Source organism: Molossus molossus, unplaced genomic scaffold (genome assembly GCF_014108415.1).
Source record: "Molossus molossus isolate mMolMol1 unplaced genomic scaffold, mMolMol1.p scaffold_m16_p_12, whole genome shotgun sequence".
NCBI lineage: Eukaryota > Metazoa > Chordata > Mammalia > Chiroptera > Molossidae > Molossus > Molossus molossus.
In genome coordinates, this window is record NW_023425347.1 from 41,669,653 (window position 1) to 41,675,787 (window position 6,135).

Below are 6,135 nucleotides of genomic sequence, written 5' to 3' on the forward strand. Positions count from 1 at the left end.
CTAGAGAAACGCTCCAGTAATTTGCTAACTGTATGTGGCATTAGGCAGTTTTCTAAATTGATCCCAACAATGACCTAAGTGTAGACATCAAGTGTAGACATTAGTCCACCAAAGAAACATGTACTGAACATGTATGAAGAACTCTTTTAGGAACTGGGGATACACAGCCATAACAAAGATCCCGGCCTCATAGAACTTACACTGTAGTGGTGGAGATAGCCAATTCATATTGAAACCATTGAGTCTATCGCGGACGGGGTTGAGAAAGGCTACGCAGCAAAACATGCAGCAGGGTAACAGGAGAGAGCCGTTTGGGCGGGCTCTGCGGCTGTGCTGTAAGGAGGAGACCAGGGCAGCGATGGGCGCACGTTCCTGGGAAACCCTCGGGCAGAGAAGTCTGAGTGCGAGGCCAGGAGGAGGGACCGAGGGGACGGTTCCCGGGAAGCTTTGGGCAGAGAAGTTTGAGTGCGCGGCCTGGAGGTGGGAACGGCGGCTCGTTCTAGGAACAGCAAGGAGGTGGTGTGACTACCTAGCCCGAGGGAGTGGGGAGAGGAGGACTGGAGATGAGGCTGATGGGGAGGAGGTTGGGTTTCCTCTGAGTCTTGGGAAGCTGTGGGTGGTGAGACTGGATTTTCATTTGGACAGAGCATTTGGTAGAGCAGAGAGAGTTGGGAAACACAAATAGACTTAGGAGGAGGAGGCCCTGGCCAGGCAGCTCAGTCGGTAAGGGCATCATTCCCAAACACCAAGGCTGCGGGTTCCAACCCCAGTTAAAGCACACACAGGAAGCAACCAATGAATGCATAAATGAGTGCTCAACCAATCGATGTCTCTCTTTCCAATCAATCAAAAAGAAAGAAAGAAGTAGAAGGTCTAATCAGGCAACTATCACAGGTTCCTGGAACACTGAAGCTTGAACTAACTTGATAGGAAAAAAAAAAACTGAGGTTCACTTGCTGGGAGAGGCAACAGTGTTCCCTCGAGTTGGGGGGCAGGGCCGAGGTTGGATGTGCGAACAACCATGTGAATGATGATATTTTACCCAGTAAGGATTGCAAAACTGGGAGAGGGAAGTTAGGGTGCAAGAGCAATTTTTTTTAAGTTAGATAGATGTGTTATCTTCTTGGGTTCATCATCAACTCTACAGTGCTGAGACATAAAACTATTTTTAATGTTTTTACAAAAAGTATAACTACTCCCTTTGAGATGAGCATAACTATTTTCTATCCCAGTGATTCTCAAGCAGTTTTCTCTGGCATATTGGTGGGCTTCAGGAGAACTTCTGAAGAGTTTCATACTGGCTGAAATGTACGCAGGTGGTCTTTCTCATCCTTAAGGAAAAATCAGGTTTCATTCCATAGACCTATCCTATTATTATTATTTTTATAACAAAGTGGTTTTCCTAGGAACATATGATATTAATAGTTGGTATTTATATACCAAAAATATCAATTTGCTTGAGCTTACTTGAAGACTAATTCACTTTTATACTCAGAAGTGTTGAAATGCTTGACAATATTTCCTTAGTTTTAGGGAAAGACAATTTGTTAAAGATGAACCATAAATGTTGTCTTATGTTGGCCAGGATTTTAATTGCTGTCATCCTTGCTTTCAATTATAAATTAAATTTTGGTTTAGCTTAATTGTTACCATTTTATTTTTTTGTTTGCTTGTTTGTTTGTTTGTTTTTATCCTTACCCGAGGACATTTTTCCATTTTCTGTTCAGATAGAGTAGGAGGGAGAGAAAGGAAGAGAGAGAGAGAGAGAGAGAGAGACAGAGAGAGAGAGAGAGAGAGACATCGACGTGAAAGAGACACATTGAGTGGCTGCCACCCACACAACCCAACCAGGGCCGGGGACAAACTGCAACCGAGGTACATGCCCTTAGTGGGAACCAACCCGGGTCCCTCCGGACCACAGGCTGATGCCTTAACCACTGAGCTAAACCAGCCAGCAGTATGGGATGTTCCACTAAGCTTGCAGAGTCTGTATTTGATCTAATCATATTTTTAGATTGTAATATCCTAAAAGCACTGAATCCTAATGTACTGTTACTTGAATATGAATTATCTATATGCCCCATTGCTAAAACAGATGTCTACACAATTTTCCTCTTTTATCCTTCAATTTGCTTAGGCAATAACACTCTATTGTGACCCCTGAATTAATTAACCTCTAGAAGAAGTGATCCGGTAGGGTAAGTGGATTATAGAGTCTTTGCTATGATCAAAAAGTGTAATTGACAGTTTAGATCAAATAGTGCTACCTGTTTGTATACACACACATCTTCACTTCTTCTCATTTTTCCTCTTTATTATGGGGCACTTTAGTGACGAGTCTTATATATTTTTCTTCTGTAAGTTATCAGATGTACAAAGACAAGTAAATAGAAGAGACATTGAAAATTTGGGGAATCTTCCATATGCTTCATTTAGAGTCAGGATTAAGTTCCATCTGTGCTAATTACTAGTTGTCTCATTATTGACAAGTCACCTAACTTCATAGCTTAAATTTTTCCTCTGTAAATTCAAGTCATAATATTATCTACTATTGTGAGAATTTAGTGAGATGATAGTATTAATGATGGCATATATAAACTTTATTACAGGTCAGGCACTATTAAAAGTGCTTTCCAAATACATCAGTTAGAAAATGATATTATTAGTCAATATTTATAGCACAATAATTGAAACAATAAATAAGATTAAAAATCATTCTGGCCCTGTCCAGTGTGGCTCCATTGGTGGGAGCATCATCCCGTAGACCAAAGGCTGGTGGATTCAATTTCCATGCAGGACACACACCTGGGTTGCAGGTTCCATCCAGGTTAGGGCACATGCAGAAGGCAACAGAACAATGTTCCTCTCTTACGTCCATGTTTCTCTCTCTCTCTCTCTCTCTACAATCAATAATAATTTTTTAAAAATTATTCTGGTAAAATGCTAATAGAATAATTTTAGTGAGGTTGACAGATTGGATTTTGTAATTAAAATCATCACTTTGGGATGTAAAAAAATAGTGAAGAATTCATCTTATGTAGAAAAGCATCTTATAGAATACCTTTCCATTATGTAAGATAAAACTAATTACAGAGACTGCTTTAATATGAGTGAATGTATTTATAGCTAAAGATGAGATTTGCATCAAGACTGTATTTATTTAAGTGGAGTAAAATCCATCCCCTTCTGGAGATATAAATGGTTGAGGCTAAATGACTTTGCCAGTATACCCTCTTCAGATATTGACTCAAATGCTTATTTTCCTCTCATTTAAGCACAAGAGAAATTAATTTTGACAGATCTGGCAATTATCTGATAACTGCCAGTTTATTTTTTAAAAACTCCTCAATAGCGAGGAATTTTGGTGATCAGAAATCTTGTCTGGAAAGGGCCAGATACCAAGCACTAAAGGAACCGTGATAATGATCTGGAAACCAAATTTTGCTCCAAGAATAAAAGAACTATGAACAACTGTCAGTGAAGAAATGCAGGGCCAAGATGAAAAAGAAAAAGAAAAAAAAATCCCAGAACTAGAATGGCTACAAGATAGAGGTGGACTGGTATATCGCATGGAGGACGGGAAAGAAAACAGAAATGGGAACGCCGGTTGTTTTCCCCTCGGTCCCAGATATGAAGATGATTACTATTAATGTTTGCACAATCCTTTCACATTTCCTCGGTACTTGTAACACAACAATGAATTTTAAAGCGGGACCTGGAGGGAAGAAGTCCAGGTGGGCACACAGCACTGTTCAGTGTCTTGACTCTTATTACTGCAGGTCCAGATTTTCTCCAGTTCCCACAGCCCTGCGAAACCCTCTCAGAAAGAAAACTGGACCATGGCTTACTCCTAACATCATTTCTTCTGATTCTGTGCCCTCGACAGTCACACACCCTACAACCCTTTTCTCCCCCCAAGTGGCTTAGTTACGAAGGTCCGTATATGAACAGGAATGTGATGGTAATTAGAAATCCCAATGGTTATACCTAAACACTGGTTTCATTAACTAGAAAGCCTGAAAAGGTGGGCAAGGCTGTAAATAATACATACAGTATTAATTCATATCTGTGCACCAGTGAGCGGGCCTGCGTCAGTCGCTGTCGACAGGCCGCATAATGCTCTTCTTATACCGGGACTCGCAAGTTCATTGGCGAAACACCTCTCTGTGCTGGTGAAACCTGGGCAGCTAATAAAAAGGCTAGTATTCTATCTTAATGAGTCTAAAAGGTGCTCTAGGTATTATAGAATTTCAGTGAAAAAGAAAAACAAAAAAGATTTGAGGTTTTTGAGAAGTGATTCTATCAGGAGCCAAGGCTAGGAGTTGGGAGGCTGGTTGTCAAATGCGCTTCCAGTCATGAGCTGGACGCTTAGATGAAAACCAACCGGGGGACGAGGAGCTAGAGTTCTGATGGTCAGTGTTAAGACACTTGGCCACTCGTGGAAAAAACGCCGTTTTCCTTTTTTCTGGCCTTTGCTTTGGAGAAGAACACATACAAGAGGGTTCGGAGATTTTGTTCCCACAGCCGGGATTAATGTAGCCACATTTAGGAAAAATGAGTCCAGGCAACACCTAGATTGGTTGATTTTATGATGTTCCCCGAGCCTGTCTTGTGCGGTGGAGGTTTGGAATTTGGTCTGTAGTCTAACTGCGCTGCTCAGAGCCGGCACCTCTGGGGCCCGCACTACTACGATCCTGAATCCTTGCCCGAGTCCTGATGTCCCTAATGCCTAGCTCATTTCTTATGCCTTTTACATATAAACGACTTTTATTACTCGTTATAATAATGTTTTGGCATGCCACTTGTTTCTTACTTTTTCTCTCTTGAAGAGACACCCTAGCAGGTTTAGTATCCACCTTACTTAGGGACAACTACGCTAAGAGAGAACTGTTCATGAAGGGCAATCTTCCTCAAAGCCATGAGATTACGAAGTGCTGAGAGTGAGCAGGGTCTCATGGCAGTGAAGTCCCTATGGAAAGGGGAAGGGCGCCCCCACTCGGATTGCCGCTGGGAACCCCACTGCACACTGCAGGGCGGGAGGCGTAGCGTGAAGAAGCCGGTGACACGGAATATTTTCAAATGTTTACAAGTTAAGGATTTGAGAATGATCAGAATCAGATCAAGTTCGAATCATCGAAGCGGACAAAATTGCCTCTAAGCCAAGGCGTGGTTAAGAGACATTTCAGAACTAGAATGGCTGCATTTAAGGTCCCTCTGCCATCAGCTAGCTGTGTGACCTTTGGCAAGTTATTTAACCACTCTCAGTCTCCTCATCTGTAAAATGAAGACCATAATGAAATCAACCAAATAAGGTCGATTGTGTGAATCAATACATGATTTTCATGTATTAGAAAAGTGCCCAGGTTTCCTCTTTCACCAGGGACTCGCCAAGAGGGGGCGCGTTCGCACCGAGACCGTGAGGAAGGCGGCCCGGGCATCAGCGAGAAGCAGTACACGCGCCTGGGCAACCACTTCCACACCGACAAGCGCGCGTGCGAGGAGATCACCGTCATCTCCAGTAAGAAGCTTCGGAACAACATAGCGGGGTATGTCACACAGCGGGTGAAACGGATTCAGAGAGGACCGGTGAGAGGTAGCTCTATCAAGCTGCAGGAAGAGGAGAGATAATTATGTTCCTGAGGTCCCAGCCTTGGATCAGGAGATCATTGAAGTTGATCCTGACACAAAGGAAATGCTGAAGCTCTTGGACTTTGGCAGCCTGTCTGTCACTCAGCCTATAGTTGGGATGAATTTCAAAACACCACGTGGAGCTGTTTGAATTCTTCTGCTGTGCTGTATAATATTATCAATAAACCATCATCACCACCACCACCAACAACAGCGCCCAGTGTTTCAAACTGTAAATACTAAGAAACGTTAGATTTATTATAGCTGACTAGCTCTTCATGACTAGATTGGCCTTACATTCTACTGGGTCAGTTATCATCTGAAAATTGCTAAATTGCCTGGCTAAGGTCAGCCTTCTGTAAAATATGTGGATAGATAATAGGACCTAACATGTTGGCTTAGTATGAAAGGGATATGTATTAAATCCAAGTTGGTATCGGCTGTTACTATTTTTGTCACTATTATTTTGTTATAATATCAAAGCATGCTACTGTTTTTTCTTTTTAT

General features: G+C 42.1%; 1 pseudogene; it reads left to right on the plus strand.

Annotated features, from left to right (window-relative positions):
- Positions 1-4,918: 4,918 nt before the first annotated feature.
- Positions 4,919-5,779, plus strand: LOC118626735 (annotated as a pseudogene).
- Positions 5,780-6,135: the final 356 nt, after the last annotated feature.